Here is a 23,642-nt window from a genome sequence, read left to right as displayed (position 1 = left end):
TTAAATATTTGTTTTACACGCAGTGTTCTTTCAAAACATTTTAATCAAACTTTTATAGCCGCGTCATGCGAAAATGGGTTTTATGCGTTTCGACCAGCGTATCTTAAGCCCCATATGGTCAGAGGCGATGCTGTTCGCTATGAAATTACTAAATGTGTTATGATCTCTGTGTGTATCTCCTGTCCAGACTGAGAGATGTGCAGGCTGAGTGGGCTATATATATGATGGGCGCATATGGAATAAGAACCATTTTCGCATGACGAGGTTCATTAAAAATCTCACTGTGAGTTGTAAATGGCACATTTTAGCACAATGCTTTTCGATGCAAAATTGAATTCAAAATAGCAAACTTGTAAATAAGGGCAGCCAATCCAGGCGTTCCGGAACGTTTTCCAGACGTGCTGACCGAGTACGGCAAACATTTGATGTTGGGCAATTAAACGATTATCCTCTTATCGCGACACTAGACTATTTTTGTATTGTTTGTTTTCTCATTGTGACAGCAAAATTGTGTTTATCGATAGTCAATTATATATTTCCCGGACGATTTAGTGAACGAGTACTGACCCTGAACTTCTGCGAGACGGATTTTAACGCGTAATTGTAACTGGGCCACAATTTATGTCGTTTGAACATACAGAGAGTTGTCCGGAATTCCTTACATTGAACAATGCTACATTCTTTTCGCTGAGAACAGACACAGTGAAGTAGCCAAAGTTCACAGGTTTGATCTCGAATCAGCCAATTAAATATTCAAAAATATGCCTGCATTTCTGCTGGCGTTATGTAAAAGTCATTTTATGTGAAAAGCTGGGTAAAACCGCTATGCCGAAAAAGCGCATCGGTGCTCTATACCCATGTTTAGGTCAGAGTTGCTGACACTGTGTGAACTGCTAGGGAAACAAGTAATGCATTAACAACAAAGTAAGGGTCAACAGGGCTGTCTTTATGACAACCAAATTCATGAGTAAAAAGTATTGCTCGCATACTTATTATTTATTTATTTTCATCAATTATCTTATTGTATGTTTTGAATTTGTATATGGTGTCAAAAATCAAAAGTTTTGTACAGGTAATTTCCATCATGTAATTATACTCTTAGTGAGATAGGCATTCGATCATGACTATCGATTTTAATTCATGAGTGATCAAAGAAAATACTATTTTCACGACTGGCGCAGCCACGAGTTAAAATATATTTTTCTATGATCACTTCGTAGCAAAAATCCAGTTAAGGCCGAAAGTGTCTTTACTGATTAGCCTGTGCGGACTGCACTGGTTAATCTGGAACGACACTTTACGCACATGCATTAAACCCCCTTTTTACCGAGCACGACTCATATGTTTCAGTAAGTAAAAAGTATCGTGGACTCATTGAAGAGCGCCTCGATATATGGGTGTTCTTTTTTGCCTGAATTTTCATTTTTACATGTGTTTTGGGCTTTAAAGTAACCAAACTCATCCATGTGTTGACTAAGCTAAATGAAACATCATTTTCTATGATAAAAGTTTATGCTAAGCACTACCTTATAGTACCACTTATTCTATGAGTCGTACTAGAAGTAGAAGTAGTATCAGTATAAGTAGCAGTAGTACTTAAGTCTTAGTAGTGTTAGTAGAAGCATTAGTAGTAAAAGCAACAGCAGTAGAAATAACAGTCCGAAACAGACAGGACTAACACCGAGATAGACATCAATTTTGAGGGAATGATAAATTTCGAAAACGAATAGAAAACCCTGTTATATTTCTATAAAATAAATAAAGTATATTGCATTGATAATCACGTGATATAATGATTTATAAAAATGTCATATAATAATTGAAATATTTCTATTTGCAATTAAACAGTTTTATAGATGATTTTCCTCGCCATACCAGATGTCTGATAGCCTGGCACACTCAACAAGACTGCAGATTCACTCTACATCCGGACATCAGACTGTAAAGGTAATCAAAAAACAATTCTCACCTCTTTAGCATTTCGCACCGAACTGCGGCGAGATTTGTATCGTGTGAAGTTTATTGACCGTATCAATTTGATTAATTTCACAACCACCGCGATAATTCATTGTATGGATTTTGCCGACACATGTTGCTCTATTCCTTTATTCTGAAGATCCATTTATTCTAAAAGATTACGCACAATTTAAATAATTCTATAAACTGCAGAAGACACGAGTACAGGTTATTTTGCATGCATAGACATGTATTTATTTATTATTTATAAAGATCAGAAAGAACTCCCTATTCGCAAAGGGAGGCTGCCTTTAAACGCATAATAGCATTAAAGCGGAAAGTGTTTCTTGATTAGCCTGTCCGGACTGCCTTCAACTATATACTATATTTATTACAATTGTTAAAATGTAATATTTAATATATTGTGTATGTATACAACTTATAAAAACACGAACATGTTTATACAAATATGTATATACTAATACAAATATTGAATAATATCATTAAATAGTTAGTTAAATTAAATCTTAGAAAAGTTATTAGTGTTATTTGTGATGGTGTCAATATTTTTTATATTGTACATATTTAACTATAATACATTATATTAATTATAAAAACTATAATATAAGGTTTATTTCAATTAATAAAATATAATATTTTAAATATATCATATCGATTTTGAATAAAATTATAAACAAAACATATTATTATTATTATCTACAAATTGATTTTATATAAAATGTTGGAAATATAACACAACTTTTAACTCTAAGACAGAAATAAGATCAAAATTCTCCCTAAGACGAAAAAAGAGCCTGTTTTAATAATAATTCCCAATGTCGCAATGTTGCGTTTGTTGACATTTTGTGATTGGCATGATATTTTTAATAGCCAATTCTCTCTCGACTCAAAGACATGTTAATTAACCGTATCGACCTTTTGAATAGCTTAACATCAGGCCTGGTAAATGGAGGCAATGCTCCGATTATAAACACATAAAGCCGGTGTGCAATTTTAACAGAGAATCGCGGTTATTGTTTAATGTTAAGTTTAACTCGTATTTTATTGACCGACTTTCGACTTTATAAATACCCACACAATGATTTATAGAGAACAAGAGTGCGTGTAAAAATTTATATTCACTTATTGATTTATCATTAATAGTGGCTTGTTTTGTGAAAGCTGGTCATAATGCATGTGCGTAAAGTGGCGTCCCAGATTAGCCTGTGCAGTCCGTATACAGAGAGATTTGTTGGAGGCATTTATTTATACAATCTTCAAAGCCGAAAAGTGATCTTCACAAACGCGAATGGCAGCTTCAATATGTAGAATAACCAAAATCACCATTATAGAACGTTAATTAATTTCAGAAAATTACCAAACTTATTTCAGTGTAGTATATATATATGGTGTTTTATTATATTTCTCAACCATATATATATATATATGCAATGCTTAAAATGGATTGTATCACGTTTATATTAAATTACGAATTCATAGTGTAGGCTTATTGAAATTCCCTTTATAGAGTGTTAACGTATTTCAAAACATGACCAAACTGATTTGTTTACTATTATAAATATCTTTTGTAGATCTATACGTAATTGCATGGTATATTTCAGTACCCGCTCGGCCTCGGAAATAGTGTTTAACTTACCGAAACCCCAAATATATAACGCATTTCGTGTCAGATACAAGTAAAACAATGTTTTGTTAATACTTTACTAATTGACATCGATACATGCAATTGTAGAAGTGTAACGTATTACTAATACCACTATTATACGTAGTTACATGGGAGATTTCGACCCGCAAAAGCGTCCGAAAGCGTCTGAGTGTATTTAAACATACCGAAATACCCATTCTAGATAGCTGAAAAAGTTATATTTGTGCATTTGCAAATAAATAAATGATACAAACAAAACAATTTTTCCAGTGCAATAAGGGAATATTTTTTATCAAAACATCCAGATTGTAGCGTTATTTATACTCATAGACGCCACTTTGGAGATCGTCTTCCAGGCGAGGTGTTAAATCTTGCATCCGTCAGCTAAAGTACTTGTTAATCCCGCAAACCTGGGAACCCAAGTGGTATTTAGTACCCTTTAACTGCCTGCCATCATGGCAAGAGCTGCAAAATCCTTTGAATGAGTATAACGGGCATTTGCGTGCATGTTCAAAACGGCCGTCTGATATTGTCTTTAAGTTCGTGGTTGAAACATGGCCGGACGTGTATACCAAAGGCAGCGGAAAATGAATGTGGGTTTTCTGTAACCGTTTTATGGAAGAGGTTGAATTTTTATGCGCACAAACAATAAGCTGCTGTCGACTATCTTCTGATAATAACGCGTCTTTTAAAAATATAGCTTTCAGTAATTTTACTGACTCCACTTGTACTCACTTATTGAAACAAGCATTGTGTTATTTTAGTACATCTCTAAAAGTGTTTATCAAATTATCAAAAATGTATTTTAGCAGAAACGTAGATAACATCCACGTCTCTGACTTTAGTTATTATATTGTTAATCTAAAGCAAGTAATAATTTTGCAAGTTATTTTTTAAATACATCTTAATTGTAAAGAACCTGCATATGATTGTATTTATATCATATATAAAATGTCATTTTTCCACGTATTTCTTTACGATATGTTATAACTTAATATTGTTATCACAAACAAAAATGTTTAAAGAATGATTGGGTATTTCCCAACTCTGTACATGTCGTTTGTACACGAATGAGATTTTGACTACTTTGTAAAAACATAAGAAATTTTATAAAACTCTAATTTTACTACTAAGCAACGTTGTATCGGCATGTTTGAAACAATAAAGGCCGTGAATATAATATATGGAAGCTAGAATATTTAGCAATAAAGCATAGCGTTCTATCTTTCGCCGTTCAAAGATTTAAAAAACGAATCATATGAGCCGCGTTCTGAGAAAACTGGGCGTAATGCTTGTGCTTTAAGTGTCGTCCCAGATTAGCCTGTGCAGTTCGAACAGGCTAATCAAGGACGACACTTTCCGCTTTTATGACATTTTTTCGTTTAACTGAAGTAAAAATCTAATTTAGGCGGAAATTGTCGTCCCTGATTAGCCTGTGCGGACTGCACAGGCTAATCTGGGATGACACTTAACGCACATGAATTATGCCCGGTTTTCTCAGAACATTACTCATATAAGCTACATATTTGTTTCACATGTTCGACCTTATTTCCAAACTCGCATGCTATGATATAATTTTGCCATCTGAAAGGTATCAAACAAGTAAGCCGTGTAACTTTGTTCAAATTGAAAAACATTATACAGAAACAGTTTAAATGAACATTCTATGATGATACTATATTTACATACATTTTTAGCTCGTTTATTATATATGAAATATATATAGTGGAGCTATCCTACTCACCCCGGCGTCGGCGTTGGCGTTAGCGTTGGCTTTGGCATTGGCGTTAGCGTGCAAATGTTAAAGTTTGCGTACTACCCCTTATATTTTCATTGTCCCTTAATTTATTGCTTTCATATTTTGCGTACTTGCGTACCATCATGACCCCAACATATAAACAATAGCAGACGACTGTATCAAGCATTTTGACAGAATTATTGCCCCTTTTATACTTAGAATATGCATATTATTGATAAATCTATGTTAAAGTTTGCGTACTTCCCCAAATATTTCCTGTGTCCCTTGACATAATTCTTTCATATTTTGCATACTTGTTAACCATCATGACCCCAACCTAGAAACAAGAGCAGACGACTGTATCAAGCATTTTGACAGAATTATTGCCCCTTTTATACTTAGAATATGCATAATATTGATAAATCTATGTTAAAGTTTGCGTACTACCCCAAATATTTCCTATGTCCCTTGACATATTGCTTTCATATTGTGCATACTTGTTAACCATCATGACCCCAACCTATAAACAAGAGCAGACAACTGTATCAAGCATTTTCACAGAACTATTGCCCCTTTCTTACTTAGATAAATGAACACTTTGCTTACATTGCCATAACTTCTTTATGTATGATCAGATTTTATTAATACTTTGACAAAACAACACTTACATGAATACCACAATGGATTCCACCCAAACAATACCCCACGCCCCAACCCAAAATCCCTGCCCCCCACCTAGCCCCCCCAAAATTTGTTTTCTCTTTTTTATTTTTTAAAGATCGTCTTATAAATGACCACACCCCACATTATACCACCCTCTTAACCCCCCTACGCCCCCCAAAATAATGTTTTTTCCTCTTTTTATTTTTGAAAAATCGTCTTATAAATTATTGAATATGAACAATTTCTCCATGATGGCTAACGTTATACTGTCAAGCACTCGAATAGTCGAGCGCGTTGCTCTCTGACAGCTCTTGTTATAGTTGTTTTACCACGACATTTAAGGGATGCAAAAGGTAACAGGGAATTTGATTTTGATGTAACCGATTGATTTACCGATTAACTGATAAATATACTTTCAAAAATGCCCATATCATGTTAGAGATTTAAAGGTATTATTAATATTTTGAAATTAAATACTTGTAATTCATCCGATACGACTCGATTTATACTTAGGTTTACGGAGTTATGCTGTATTCATATCATGTTGTATGCGGTTAGTCTCTAGATAACCTGGCTCAACGATCTATAAATAAATAGTAAATAAATAATAAATAAATAAATAGTTTATAGATACAGAAGGAAAAGGGATTAGGCTACGGTATATTGATATTCTCGATTTTTAATTTAAAATAATGAATGAAAACGCATTTAAAGTCTTGAATAATAAAAAATAATTGAACTATTGGTTATAAATATTTATTATATTCAAGCAATTTGGAAAATTTTAGGATTTAATATAATACATACTGAAGAGAAACTTGTTACAGCGCAGTTTATGTGAAATGTAGAATATATTGATAATTTTTAAAATATTATCTATTCCTTCATTCCTCCATTCGTCAATCCGTCCGTCCGTCCGTCCTTCCATTCATTTGTTCTTCCGTCTGTTCGTAGACACAAACATGTTTGCAAGCGTTCTCATGCATTTGTCAATGTGCACCACTGAAACTTGCAGGCAGTTAAGTTGTGACTTTCATGTTCAACATCATACCTAAAAGCTTACACAAGATGTTTCTCTTTTTCAACTTAAATTCTATAACACTAAACTCAATATTAAGACATGTGGCTTCATCGGAGATTCTTCGTCTCTATTGTGGAAAATTCTTGTTATCGTTAGTAATATTGTTAGTATTACGAAAAACGCTTTTACCTACATATGACCTCAAACAAAGTGTTCAAACAATGCGACATTAATAGGACATTATTTTAGATACTTAATTTCAACCTTTAGGGGAAGATAACAGTGATGAAAGCGGTGACAGCAACAATTATTCGGATGACGTTGAAGACGACCATCAAACAGACTCAATCAATTTTACAGGGGAATTGAGAAAACAAATGAAAAATGGTAGTTATATATTTATTAATAATTGGTATTCGAATAAAGTTTTGTTCATAACGAGGAGTTGTCATTGTATTTGGCGACGATCGTGTTTTTCATTACTAGTTTTACATCATAACCATTTTATTAACATTAGATAAACTTTATTCTGGAAATTGTTTGCACGCGGCTATTTGACTAAAATATTTGTAAATATGATTCCATATAATGTTAAATAAAACCTCATAAGTTCACCAAAGAACTGAATGTCAATAATGTTAAAATGTATTTTATATGTGACTTAGGTTATGTATAGCATTTGATCGACATTTAATAGGTCTATTTTGTCGTCATATTAAATCATACTTTACTCTAAACCTAAATTGGATTTAAGATGAGGCAAAATTAAAAAGTAATCTGTTATGCAGACCAAACCCAAACAATTGCTTTATATAATTTTTTTCACTTTTTTTACTTCAATTTTATTTTAGTCGCATTATTTGAATCTTAAACAAAACCCCGTTCGGGTCCCTTTTATTTTATCTGGTAACTGAAATAATAATGCGAAATGATTCGATACTTATGCTTTTACATTTTGACTCGTTTATTCTTTTAAAAATGAGCACTTATCGTAATGTTCACTGTTCCTCTGTATAATCACAAAGCTGACGGTAAAAGGGATTACAGCAAAAACACTGCTGTTCATACTGCACTTGCATATTTAATTCGAAGATTTCACCGCACTACACAAACATCCATTTCAACGAGCCGGAAGTAAAGTGAGCACTTATGCGTCCAGCAGAACGAAGGCGATGTTTTTTTTGGAATTGGAAAACAAAGGAAATTTACAGCACAATACGAAGGTGAGCTCTCCACTTACCAATTAATAAATTATCTCTGTTATTTCTTTGTTTTAAATACAAACACCATTGCTTCTTTATTCAATTCAGTTACGCTTTATGTGATGATTATTACTGTATATGACAATAGATTGAAATAATTTTGAATTATTATAAATGATTGAAATTATTGTTTTAAATGCGTACACTCCGTTAATTTATTATTTGCTGCGAATAATTGAACACATTAACGTCGATTTAAATGCAGGTTATTGAGAATGGATCTGGGGAGCTGATCGTCTCCCGTCGTGCAGGAAGTAACGCCGAATACACTGCTGATCGATTTTTGCCGTGTCAGTTATGTCTTGGCTAATTTTTAAATTGCTCCCTTTGGCTTTAAACGAAGAGCTGTGCATTAAAGACAGACAATGAACAGCCATCGGCAAACTTCAGGCGGGATGCATGTGTTCTACTTTCGCCCTTCATAAAACCAGTCTGCGAAGAGGAATCCGCCGTTGAAAGCCTTATACAAAGCATGAAAGAAACGTCGGCAAATCCGGGCATCCCTGAATTTTGCAATAAATTCGCGAGTTTGCAGAGTCCATGTTATTCCAATTTTGGTGGAGATTCAGAACAAAGGGTGAACGACATGGACAATGTAAGAACTAAAGTTAGAACGGTTCGACGACTTATAAAGGAATTGCACGTTCAAGGCGAACCTCCAAAGCCGCTTGAACATTTTTGATCAGGAACACAATAAATGCATGTTATGAACGCTACTTTTGCAATTTCAAAACAAAACAACTCACCACAAATTGCATTGGTATTAGGACATAATGTTAAACACCTGGCATTGTTAAAGGTTAGTGTGCCCATTCAGAATGGCAAAAAAGAGGACGCAAATGAGGCAAGATATATTCAAGAAATCTATCACACTCACTGGAACAATAAAGTGTCGTCCGTCGCAAAAAGACGGCAAAAGCTCCGACACATAAATCAACCAGCAAGAATGACACACTCTGAAGATTTGATTACACTGAAAGAATGGTTTTGTGATGAAATGATTGAAGGTATACAAAAGGATGAACCTGACAGAAGGACATGGGAGAAAACCGGGCATATTACGCTTTTGCGAATTTCGCTGTTTAACAAGCGTCGAGAGTTTAAGGTTTCGGATTTCATGCAGATACATCAGCACGACGATGTAGACAGATAAATATATAACGCTCTCGATTTATCCAAACGAATTATATCTGTATATTATTAAATGTCATTATCTTAGAAGTTTGCACTCATTTGAAATACATCTTTATCATAAGATATGTGTAAGAAACAGCTCCATTATGAGTGCGAATATATCAATTTCAAATAAAGTCAAATAATGATAATGACTTTACGTGAGATTAAATAGATGAGCATGTTTTCTATTATTTATTTATGACATATATTAATACTAAAGTTATTTAACCTCCAGACTGAAAGTAGTTGAAGTGCGTGGGAAATAGACAAGAGGTCTCCGAAAAGTTTATATTATACTGCCGCCTGCATTGATTGAGGCCCTTGACTATCTACTTCGGAGAAGAAACAGCACAAGTCCGTTCATCTTCTGCAGGTATAATTATGCTTATGATATAGAGGGAAGTATGTTTATGTTTATCAAATATATTTTAAAAACAACAGATAATGTTTAAATATGATGTCTATATGAAACGAATCGCATAGGGACCTTTTTTAATAGTTATTTTATTTCGTAACTGTTCAAAACTACAAACACAGTCAATTGCACTATGCACACAATGGATATGAATTGTGCGCATTTTCATGAGTATAAGACATATTTAAATAAAAAATATAATTTATTGTTTCATTATGACAAGGATAACGTTCTAGTTCTTCATATGAAAAATAAATTAAAAAAAAGTTTAATTTGTGTAAGTTAATAAAATTCGTTCTTAATCATTTTCACAATCATGCGTATTATAGACAGAGTGACAGAACACCGTTAGACGGATGTGAAGTGATGCGGATAGTGACAAATCAGTGTCCTGGCCTGAGAGAACCAAATCGTATACGGACACGAACTTTACGCAAATACCTGGCAACAACATCACAGGTACATTTGTTTAAAACCATGTTCAAATACTAAATCTTAGATTGCTCTCATATCAACAATTTCTTATAAAGGCATAATGAAGGTGAAACATAAGTTAATGAAGAATAACTTAAATCAATTTTTGTATTTTATTTTAAAACAGATTCTTGGCATGACCAAATCGAATTTGAAAATGGTGGCAGACCAAATTGGTCATAACCTTAACGTCCACACAGATGTGAACAGATTACAAAGCTCTTTGTTAGAAAACACGAAGGTGGCAAGGGTATCAATCGCCATGGGAAAGGGACATCTTAAGAAATTCAAAGGAATACGACTAGATGCAATTTCGATTGAAGGTAAGTTACACTTATGGTTAATATTGTTTTGTACCGATATTCTTTAAAAACTTATAATATATATATAATGCTTCAATTATTTGTGTTTTTTTAAATCCTTTTTGAATGGATCATTAATCGTAATACATATTTTCTATTTTAATATTATAAACACGACATTATTAATATAATATTCTTAATGTGTTTTACGTGTTTAACGACCAATACAGTCCTTCCTAAAGCTCGTTAATAATAAGAATTTCTGAAATCGTTTTATCCAATATGGTAAGAAATGAACATTAATACCAAATTGTTAATATAAACTTTAACATGTTTATTATTAAGACATTCTAGAACCTGCAGAGTATGAAGATTCATGGTCAGTTGACCAGACAATGAATGAAATATCAGGTAATCAATTAATGTTAAAATCGCAATTTGCATTATGTATCGTAAACATGTGATGCAATTGTTATTCTTTGTAAACTACATGAGATATATGCTTTTAAATCTATATAGAATTGAGATGAACGCATTTTACCCGATTGTCTTTTTGCAGGTGATGAAAATGAAAACGCAGCAACTGTGCAACATGCTGCCTCAGAACCACTTTCAGGTGTGTACATTTAAAACAACATGCTTGAAGTGGTATTATCCTTTTTCAAACAATAATACTATTAAATATTAAATATATAACCTGTCATTTTGATGCTAAATTGTTAACAACATAGTTCAGGTTATAGAGTGATTACTACAAAACGTTAACTAAAGCTTAATTATTGATTTGGTTGTGGTGCTGTCACTGTATTATCTCAAATGATATTGTATTGGGAAAATTATATATAATTATTTGTTTATTATGAACCATATAATTAAACACATATGAAACATTTTAGCATCGTATGATTCAACAACTACAAAAAACATGTGACCATTAGTTAATGATGCGTGTTGTTATTTGGCCTTATTGTTTACGTTTCTTATTTGTGACAGAGATAACCACGAATCTACACTCAGGGACAAATGAGGAAAAGCAACAAAACGAAAACCAGGTATGAATATTATATACTTTACTTCGTAAAGTCTGAGGTCGCGATGGCGTAGTGAACATTGTGTCTGTATAGCAATTAACGGAGCTCAGGGAGCATTCTCAAAATCTCTTAATGCATCAATTACTGGTTATGCCTATGAAACGGACACGGTAGTCGGTTCACAAGCAACATTTACCTGTTCAAAACAGTTAACCGTACAAATCAGTCAAACAGGAAGGGTAAATGATAGAATGGGTACATCTTGAGCCGACTTTTATGTGTACCCTATTAACCTCCCCACACTTCCAAAATACATCCACATCAGTGAGTAATATATAACCATGTAAAGCATGCAATGTTTATTGCAGTTAATACACTCTAAGACCAGTATGTAAGAATCCCAGACACTTAAAATAAAGTTTTATAGTAACCTGTATTTATGTTCATTTTGGATCGGAAATACAATATTCGACTCAATCATAACATGTGAGTTTGTACCAACTCGTATACATACTTAAAGTTTTCTGTATACTGCGAATTCACTTGTTGATCAATTGTTGATGCATCAACATCAAACACAGAAACAAATGTCGCAAGTTCAAGTTATTAAAGCGGTCCATGAAGAGGATTACGACAAGATCTCGCAAGTGTCAAAGGAGAAACAAATGCATATCGAGGAAAATAGGGACAAACTTACGGCTAGCTTCAAAGAAAGCCAGGACTGGCAGCTGATAAAACAGTGGAGTTCTGGCCAAGGCCTGGAAACCATATAGAACAAGTAAGTTAAGAGTTTTGCGTTAACACCCGATTTTTATTTTATATGTTTTAGCTCACCTTAGCACAATGTGCTCATGGAGCTTTTGTGATCGCCTTTTGTCCTTCGTCCGTTGTGCGTCGTGCGTTGTGCGTCATGCGGCGTCAACATTTGCCTTGTTACACTCTAGAGGCAACATTTATTGTCCAATGTTCATGAAATGTGGTCAGAAGATTAGTCTCAATGATATAATGGATGAGTTCGAAAATGGTAACGTTTGGTTGAAAAACATGGCTGCCAAGGGGCGGGGCATTTTTCCTTATATGGCAATATATGGCTATAGTTTAACCTTGTTAACAATCTAGGGGCCACATTTTTTGTGCGATCTTCATGAAACTTGGTAAGATAATTCATCCCAATAATATCTTAGACGAGTTCGAAAATGATGCCGATTGCTCTAAACAAATGGCCACCAGGGGGCGGGGCTTTTTTCCTAAAACGGCTATATATGGCTGGAGTAAAAACTTGATAACACTCTAGAGACCACATTTATTGTCCGATCTTCATGAAACTTGGTCAGAAGATTTGTTTTAAAGATATCTTATATGTGTTCGAAAATGGTTCCGGTAAGTCGAAAAACATGGCCGTCAATGGGGCGTGGTATTTTTCCCTATAGAGCATTAGTAAAAGCTTGTAACACTATTGATGCCACATTTAATGTCAGATTATCATGAAACTTGGTCAGAAGATTTGTCCTGATGATATCTTGGACAAGGGCGAAAATGGTTCCGGTTGCTTGAAAATCATAGCCACCAGGGGGCTGGGAATTGTTTCTTATATGGCTATATATGGCTTTAATAAACCTTGTAAACACTGTATGGGCCGCATTAATAGTCCAATGTTCATGAAATGTGGTCAGAAGATTGGTCTCTATGATATAATGGATGCGTTCGAAAATGATAACTTTTGGTTGAAAAACATGGCTGCCAAGGGGCGGGGCATTTTTCCTTATATAAAAATATATGGCTATAGTAATACCTTGTTAACAATCTAGAGGCCACATGTTTTGTCCGATCTTCATGAAACTTGATCAGATAATTCATCCCAATAATATCTTAGACGAGTTCGAGAATGATGCCGGTTGCTCTAAAAAATTGCCACCAGGCGGCGGGGCATTTTTCCTAAAATTGCTATATATGGCTGGAGTAAAACCTCGATAACACTCTAGAGGCCACATTTATTGTCCGATCTTCATGAAACTTGGACACAAGATTTTTCCTAAAGATACCTTAGATGAGTTCGAAAATGGTTCCGGTTGGTCAAAAAACATGGCCGCCAAGGAGGCGTGGTATTTTTCCCTATAGAGCTATAGTAAAAGCTTGTATCACTCTAGATTCCACATTTAATGTCAGATCATCATGAAACTTGGTCAATAGATTTGTCCCAATGATATCTTGGACAAGGGCGAAAATGGTTCCGGTTGCTTGAAAATCAAAGCTACCAGGGGACTGGGAAATGCTGGTGCATTTTTCTTTATATGGCTATATTTATGGCTATAGTATAACCTTGTTAACACTCTAGGGGCTACATTTATTGTCTGATCTTCATGAAACTTGGTCAGAAGATTTCTTCCAATGATTTTTCCTTATATGGCTTTTAAAAACACTTGTTAACACTCTTAACAGTCAGATTTATCGTCCAATCTATTACGATATTTGTTTTAATGATACCTTGGATGTGTATGAAAATGGTTCCGGTCTAATGAAAAACGTGGCCTCCAGGGTGTTCACTATTCATGAAAGTTGGTTAGAACATTTGTTCTAATGACATCTTGGTCTTTAAAGAACAGATCAGTTCGTTTAAATCTCAGATGTGCGTCTATGGGCCTTTTATGCTCTCTTGTTTGTGCATATTTACACTTAACGTTGGCATGAAACCATTTACGTAAAAGTTTTTATTTATTTAGCGTTTTTGTCGGCCAATAAAGCAACAGCATTTTGTCAGAATAATTGGAGCGAGCGAGCGAAATCAAATTATTTTATTTTATGCTTTCCGGTGGTTTTTAGAGAAATATCAGTGAAATCAAACTGATATTTCACTGTTTCAAACAGTTTCAAAACTGCGATGAGCCCTAATTCTTTTTATAAAGCGGTTGCTGAGGTAATGTTTCTTTTTTTGTATGCAAGAAACTTAACAAATAGATGCAATCATTGCTACGAAGGAATATATTATGGGCGACTTGAGGAAACATACATTCGCTATAGTATTAAGATTTTAAAACATGAATGGTTATCCAAATTAGAATCTACAATCCAAACAACTGTTCTTGGAAACTAATTTAAACAAATGTACGCAAAGTGTCCTAATAACATGTTGTACTTCATACAATATTAAACGTTTGAACATATTGCTGAAATTTTTAATTGTGTCTTTATAGTTGGTTTATTGTATTAACAACACAAAATGGTACACCAATTACTAGTTATTAAAGCAATTGTTTAACGATGGAAATTGCTACATATATTAGTATTTTGCTCGAATAGGTAACTTTCGTAAAAAATGAATTTAGCTTAAAACATATGTGTTGGCTATTTTTTACCACTTCTGGTTTGAATGTCAATATTAATAATGGTATGTATTTATCTCTAGCAATTTAATTATTGTATAAAAGTCACGCGTAATTGCCGCAAAAACAAAACTCCGAGTCCGAACACTCCATTTCAAATTTGTGTTGACTTTGTGTAAATATGTGATGCACAAAACGAACGTTAGCTACGTTTTTTTTCGCGCACGTTGTATGGGAGGTACCAGTTTTGGGCGTTTTTTTCATAAAAAATCAATTATTGGTATTTAAATTTAAGTTTATTGTTTTACTGTAAATATGCAATCTTGTGTCATTTAAGACACTCGCTCAATAATATTTGATAATATATTATTATTATCGTAATATGACTACACAATTATTCGCATTATGGTTTTGAACATTTAAACATATGTTTAAGGCACCACCCAAATAAAATATATAATATTAATCTTAATATTTTCTGCAAATTTTCCGCAATTGATTTTCCAATTCCTTTAAAGTGTATTTGTCATCAAAGTAACAAAAGTAAATATTTACATAAAACTACCAACCACTGGTCTTAAAATATGGTAGAAACGTCCGCACTCTATCACATGCGCCACTGATTTGTAATTACTAGATGATGTCTCGGTCAAGTTCGAATATGGATCATGCCGGGTCAAAAACTAGGTCATTGGGTCACTTAGTGCGATTTAAACATTGAGCATGGTGTCCGCTCTCTAATTTAAGTAGTTTTCATCCGAGCTTCACCAAACTTGGTCAGAAGTTGTATCTAGATGATGTCTAGGCCAAGTTCGAACATAGGTCATGAGAGGTAACAAACTAGGTCATGGGGTCACTTAGTGCGTTTTAAATATTGAGCATGGTGTCTGCTTTCTAATTCAAGTAGTTTTCATCCGATCTTTACCACACTTGGTCAGAAGTTGTACCTAGATGATGTTTAGGTCAAGTTCGAACATGAGCCATGCCGGGTCAAAAACTAGGTCACGGGGTCACTAAGTGCGTTTTAAACATAGAGCATGGCGTCCGCTGTGCAACATGCACAATATTCTGTGTAAATGCGGCATGTGGGGGTATTCGTCACGTCTGTTACAAAGCTCTAGTTGCATGGCAGTCATAGCGATTGTACATCTACTTCTTATTTGCCCGCAAATAAAAAAAGCATATCACATCTTGTTATTACATTATATACTAGTATATCGTATACAATACACGCTATAATGGGCATTTCGATTTTAAATTTAAACCTGCGTGTTTTGAGTTACAGGAAAGCAAAGCACATGAAGTAGTTAATAATAATAATCAATTGGTACTGCTTTCGTAGAGAGCACATATTTTGCTCACCATTTACATGACGTGTAGAGTTGGGATTTTCTTCCCGAACTTCTTATTAATAACATAATAAATGACCTGTGGTCGGCAGGAACCAGCAGGTGATGAATTAAATGGCTGTTGCCCAAACCGTTTCCGCATTATTATTTGCCTTTGAAATCAGTCGTATGATGACAATTAGATCATTTTGACGTATAATTAAAGTCATGATTTAGATTCTGCAATGTAGATTTTTTTTCTTATTTTATGAAGTCAGGTAAATGAAATGGAAACATATTCATAATTGTATGTTTAAACTATACCGTATGCGTGATAAAAAAATAGCAATACAATACAAGTTCAGGGAACTAGATCAACCATATTGGTGTAACGTTTATAATTATATTATAGAGTATTCGCACATATTACATTGAAATGGTTTGAACTCATTTTGATGCCGGTTTTAATTATTCACGTGTTCTGAAACGTGTAGTGATGCACAGTCATATTCAACCGATACCGGAATGGAAATCGTTAAATTGAATGATATTGTATCGACTATTTATGATAAGCTGACGTTATGGAAAGCGGTGATCAGAATGAAACAACCAAACAAGCTAACAACAAAGATGTAGTGTCTGCAGAAACCTGCACTGACATCAAAGGTACGTAAATAATTGTTGTGTTTTCAGTTAGCAGGGAAATACTTCGGGTCATATGAAAAATACACTCGGATAAAATAAGTATTATTCGTAACTCAGGGAACGATGTTCTGTTCAGCTAGTTTACACGTATAACAAAAAGCGACCTAAACCCATGCAGTTATCTTTGTCATTTAAATAACAATAACCTCTACTCTTTTGTCAAGATGCGACGCAAGTGCATATAACAATGACACAGGTGTTATTTCCTTGTGTTTAGTTGAGTTCCGAATGAGGTTTAGTCTTATAATCTGGATGTTACACGTTCAAATACGTGTTCCATTCTTTTCATGTTATACTATTTTAAGACGTTTATGTGGTAGTTTGATAGTCGATAACTTGATTCATGAAAAAAGTCCGAGCACGGTGTAAATCACTAAATGTCTTATTAAACTTCTTATTTAGTTTCGTGGAATTACTTAACATCCCTATCTACGTTGTGTAACGTCGTCACGCAGCTTAATTTTACAGCCTTGTATTACTGATGGCACAACACGTTAAGTAAAACAGGTACACAGAGTACAATCCGCAGTACTTGTGATTTACAAATTCAGCAGTGTTCTGGAGTTAAAAATTTGAGAATTAGGACATCAAATGTTTTTCGTATTGAAAAACATCAGCATCAAACAGGCGTTGCTAAAGAAAAATAATAAGGGCATACAGGTCGGGAAAATAGAGGATAGTGTATTTGAACAGAATGAAACATGTATTGACACAGTACTCTATATCGAGTTTTAAAATATAACCATTTTTAAGCATAATACTTACTTATGTTGTATAATTGTATGAAACAGATATCAGAATGGAAAGCGTTATTTTATATATATAAGTTTTGTCTTCTTATATTCAGATAACCACTTGTAGACCGATGCCAATGAGGAAGTGTCGCAGGAATCAGACAGCGAATACGTGTTTTGGGCAGCCACTAGTACTGCCACCGAGCGTGCGTAAATAATTATATCATATTTTAATAACCGCAGTAACGAAATAATGGTCCTTCTGATCGTTAAATTTAAATTCATGTATTTGCTTCTTTTTTAAGAACTCGGGTTAATATGAACATTTGGAAACAAATGCATACTTGGATGTGTACTGTACATTATATGCGTGATAAAAAAACAGCAGTTCAATACAAGTTCTGGAAACCAGAGCAACCATATTTGCGTAATGCATATACATAATGTTATAGATTGTTTGTATATATTAAATTGAACATGTTTGAAATCAAGTTTGATGGTCGGTTTTAATTATTAACACGTTTGGATATTTATAGTGATGACATTTTCACATTCATATTCGACCGATATCCGAATGCAAAGCGTTAGTTTGATTTATAATATGCTGGTACTGACTGTTTACAATTAGATGACAGCGAAGTCTCCAAACCATAAACAAGTCAAAGTACGATGTTTTATGCAGCAACCGAAATAGACAGCAAAGGTTAATAAATAATTGTTTATTATTTAAGGTTTGGAAAAGTAAGTGATTTTTCCGCAACTTAGATGGATTCGAATATGGAGTTGAATCTTATGACATAGATGTTATAATGTTTATCAATATATGGCATTAATTTCGTATATATAAATGTATAAGAGCCTTTATTTGGTATTGTAAATGTTTGAATTTGATTAATGACTTGCATTTATTGTAAAAAAAAATCTGTATTTATGTATAGACATTGATATGCACAATTGTTGTGCCTTATCCACCTTTTATATAACAATCCATTTCCAAATCATTATCAATGTTTTGCAATTACGACTCTTACTCTCACTACATATTACACTATTCATTATCGAAATTGGTCAATTTATAAGTTGAAGAATAATATGTACACGTATAAGAAGTATTCGTTAAAGAATTCATAAATTCAAATTATGTGATTTAAGAAAATAAGTGTATTTGAGTCATAATGTACCTTGTGACAGTTTGATATAACAACTGCGCTTTATTATTTTTTTTTGCGTAAGCATGCAATCATGCATTCATCGCCTTCTTGCAGGGGAGAACGACATGTCCTGTCCATCGGGATCAGAATGGAATATTGATGACAATAGTTGTTCTACCAATGCGACAGAATCAGACTGGACTGTTGATAAGAATCACTGTTCAGACACAGACACGGAGGAAAGTTATGAAAAAGAAGACCCCGACAGTGAAACAGAACAACAATCAGAGCATGACGGCATAGACGATAACGATAAAATAGGTGATACCAGGTGCCAACAAGCTAGACGACCCGCAACGATTGTTTTGGACAATAATGTAAATAGTCGGCACATAGCGGAATAAGCAAAGATTTTTGTGACAAACACCGGGGACTATATATTATAAAACATGCTACACCAGGCATTCAAAGTCAGGAAGAGTAAACGACATTGTCCACGCCTGCTTTTTTTGTTCGAAACTGATGAAAAATATCCGAAATCATCTGGAAAATGTATACAGATCCGCAAATGAATTTTAGTAAATTATAAAAGCTAAAGAAGAACATAAACAAATCACTGTTTCGGAAAGCAAAAAAAATGACACATTCGGTATTAAATAAACAGGCCTTGCTGAGGCATAAAAGTGACCATAAGCACAACATGAATGTGATGAAAAGTAAAAAGAGATGTTAATTTCCAGAAGGAGAAGTGGTTCCTTTAAATCAGAGGTATATGGCACAGGTGGTTAGCGTGTGGCTATGCTATTAATTAGTGAAAACATCATTTTGAATGATAAATAATCATATAATAACGAAAAATTAACTTTTCTGAAAAAATCACTATCAAATATATATATAACAAGGTATGCAACTAAAAATCACCCCAAAACGGGGTGCATCGCTTTAAACAGCCATTACTTCAGCAATTTTGCAGCGATTTTCATGAAACCGGTCTTATTCAACGCAGAAATAAATTTCCTTTCTGGACATGTATATATCTTGTTATATTTCTACACATGCTGGGTACAATTTTAAGAAATAACACGATACACAATTCGCTTGACCCAGTTGACAATGATCATGCAGTATTTAAGACTGAAATCTTCACGGAGTAAAGGGCATCTTCCCTGCAAAGTCCATGTACCTCGATACCATAATTCAATAAAACTTATGAAAAAACATTATTACCGTGCTTGTCGTTACATAATGCATCAAAACTAACTGTCCAGCGCCGTTTGAAACCTTTGTATACATACATTTCAACTAACTGACATTTTAAACACACGAGTTATTTCATTGGTCCAATGCGAAGGTGTGTCTTTACAACTGGAGATTTCATTCATTAATACTGCATGATCATCCATGGTTTTGTCCAATATAACGAGCGCCCCATTTCTTGATGATTCATCATCTCTCCATAGTACTATCAGTTTCCAATGTGTCTGAATTTATGTGGTTACGTTCTATATAACGAGCGCACAATTGTTTAATGCTTCATCATCTCTCCATAGTAGTGGCAGTTTCCAAAGCGTCTGAATTTATATGGTTCTGTCTAATATCATGCGCTCCCGATATGTTAATGATTCATCTTCTGGCCATTCTTAATGTGGTTTCCAATCTGAATGCATATGGTTCAGATAAATATAACGCGCTCTCCATTCATTGAAGATTCATCATCTGTCCATACTTGATTTGGTTTCCAATGTGTCTAGTTCTGCACAATATAACGCGCTCCCCATTTCGTTATCATCTGTCAATATTAAATGTGGTTTCCATGGTTTTTGAATTTACGTGGTTATGTCAAATATAATGCGCTCCCCATTTCTCGAAGATTAATCTTCTGTCCCTACTTAATATAGTTTGCAAGGTGTCTAAATTTATATGATTCTGCCAACAAAACGCGCTGCCCATAATGTGAGGACTAATAATATGTCTATAAGTAATATGGTTTTCAAGTCTAAATTCGTGTGGTTGTGTCCAATATAACGCGCTCATCATTGTTTGAAGATTCATTATGTGTTCATACCGAATATGGTTTCCAAGTGACGATAATTTCGAACATATATATATACGAATTGAGGTTAACGTTCTTCATTTTATTTTATTTGATATTTCTTGTTATATGTCCTGTTTCATATTCTAACAATACTATTGTAAGATGTTTAAGAAAGCAGCAGCCTATATGATGATATAAATGACAAGTCTTACGTACCTGCTGTTTCCGTTTGAAAAATTTTGCATGCCTTAATTACTTTGCTATGAAGTTTTTTAATATCAATAAGCGAGTTTTTTCCAATCAAGGCGGATATTCTGACTAATTGTAAAAGGCTAATTTTGGACGTATAACTCATTAAGCACAATATAAAGTCGAATATAATACAAATACAAGTTCGGGTGAACGTTCTTTATTTCAATTTATTTGATATTTTTTGTTACATGTCATATTTCATATGCTACACTAAAACTTTCAGCTGTTGAAAAAAGTAGAAGCTCGATGATGATTTAAATGATTTAAATGACAAGATGTACGTTCCTGCTGCCGCCGGCATAAAATAATCCACATCTATTACTATTTTGACCGTAAAATTATTAAACAGTTTTTGTTTCCGTTTCATTCTGCAGATGATCAGACTTAAGTGCTAACTAATTGTACTAAATGTTCATCGCTTTATGACGTTCACATCAAAATTCGCTATTTTCACATACTGTTTATGTAAGCACGTAGACCCGAATTTAGTCATTCTTTAATACAATTTATAGTGGCAACTTCAGTGTTAGAAAAGGAAAGACAACCATGTTCGTTACGAAAGTCTTTTGAATAGATGAAACGCGCTTGTTGACACCTCATATTTCCGAATGGTTGGGTTGTATGTTTTTGCTATGTGATCGTGAGGCTGGTTTAAAGCAGAAACAATTGCAAACACTTGATACTTTCTAGATCTTGAAAGTGATGCACCAGGTTTCAACGAATTTAAAGAAAGTGATGACGGAACGTATCCAAATCACATTGTATATAGATATGATTATTATAAAAAGGTCATTATATGGTGTCGATAATTAACTAGAGCTATTAATAGCTCTATGCAAAGCGTAAAAGGCTAGGAAATATTATACACAGATAAACAATACGTCATACGTTTTAATGTCATCAGCTGAGTAGTGCAATTGCGAATATGTGTGAATACATTTTATTGAACTATTACTCAACTGTATTTATAATACGTGACTATATAAGGCTTTAGATAAAACAAGGCAGAAGCCACACACATATAAATTATGTTGATAATAAAAAGGTAAACAATGTCACGTCAAGGAGCGAAACTGTTATTAATCTGCAATAGTGAGTTTATATCAAAAACACTAACACAAATTCGATTTAACTGTTTTTTTATAATGTGTGTTTCTTTCTTTTTGATTAAACAGATACGGTACATGATAGTCTTGATGCTGCATTGAAGAAAAAGATGAAATATGGTATTGCGATTGTGTTGTCATATAATTCAGGTTGTACATGACACAAATGAGTATTTTGATAACGCTTACAATAATACACATGTACAAGTTTAAAACTAAATATTGTTAAAATATTGTGTTTATAAACGCATAGATCTTGTCATTCACAGACATTTCCGGACTATACTAAATAATACATGTTCAAGATTTTAATAGCAACACATACTAGTAAATATATGAGAATAATAAGACTGAAGATAACATACTATTATTTCTTTCTGACAAATAGTCCTGATCATTATATTTGCAGAAACAGTTACGTCATAGGCACGTAAAGGAGATAGAAACAATAATCATAAGATCAACTGCTGATCATTTTTCAAAATATCGTTTACATAAAATATATATTCGCATTTTAGCTACATACATTCAAAAGAAAATTCAGTAAAGGAAGTGATAAGGAAACCACCAGATTCACAAGAACGACAGAAGCTTCTGCTTCTTGCTAAAGAAAAAATAGCGAACTTTTATCACACTGTTAGATGAGTTTAACTAATATTAGAAAATTTTAGCCGCAATACAAACCTCAACACTTTGCAAATTGTCAAATAGATCCTTTAATATACAGTATATAAGACTTGAAAAACTCAGCGGTCGGACGAGTAACGCAAAACCATGGAGCAATTGTAGAAGGCAAAACTAAGGACATACCGACCATTCGGTATTAACGTGCAGGAAAGGGCGACAAAACAACGTTGACGCCGGAAATGTAATATATATATGTGTGTGTGTGTGTGTGTGAGAGTGTGTGTGTGTGTGTGCGTGTTTGTGAGTGTGTGTGTGTTATAACGTGAAAAATAACGTAAACTAAACTAACAATTCGTATTGTGTCTTGTATTTAGATCGAACGTTAACAATTGCCATGAATTCGGTAAAGTATTTTTCAATGGTAAATGGCGCATGCTACTCTGATAGCATGTTGTAAACATCCATTCGAGGAAGTTATTTTTACTTCAAAATAATTTAACAAAAACAACCACAGGGAAGTTATTATCAAAAACCAAAAACACACACACAAAAACACAATATGATTGCGATGTGTCTATTGCAAAGATTCGCGCGATAGAGATCTAAACACGCTATCTCAAAAATTCAATCGGTCTGAACAAGCATGTCATACTAAACTAGACATGCTTAAACCTGCACCC

The 23,642-nt window shown here is 33.8% G+C and overlaps 1 long non-coding RNA gene across 1 annotated transcript; it reads left to right on the top strand.

Moving 5' to 3' along the window:
* The first annotated feature begins 11,248 nt into the window (after positions 1–11,248).
* LOC127835080 (uncharacterized) lies at positions 11,249–19,911 on the top strand. Its single transcript, XR_008028336.1, has 7 exons — positions 11,249–11,289; positions 11,667–11,725; positions 12,317–12,482; positions 16,926–17,018; positions 17,905–17,997; positions 18,420–18,494; positions 19,057–19,911. It is a non-coding gene; the product is annotated as an uncharacterized LOC127835080 (long non-coding RNA).
* Positions 19,912–23,642: the final 3,731 nt, after the last annotated feature.

This window comes from Dreissena polymorpha, chromosome 6 (genome assembly GCF_020536995.1).
Source record: "Dreissena polymorpha isolate Duluth1 chromosome 6, UMN_Dpol_1.0, whole genome shotgun sequence".
Taxonomy (NCBI): domain Eukaryota; kingdom Metazoa; phylum Mollusca; class Bivalvia; order Myida; family Dreissenidae; genus Dreissena; species Dreissena polymorpha.
This window is presented reverse-complemented; position numbering and strand designations above follow the sequence as displayed.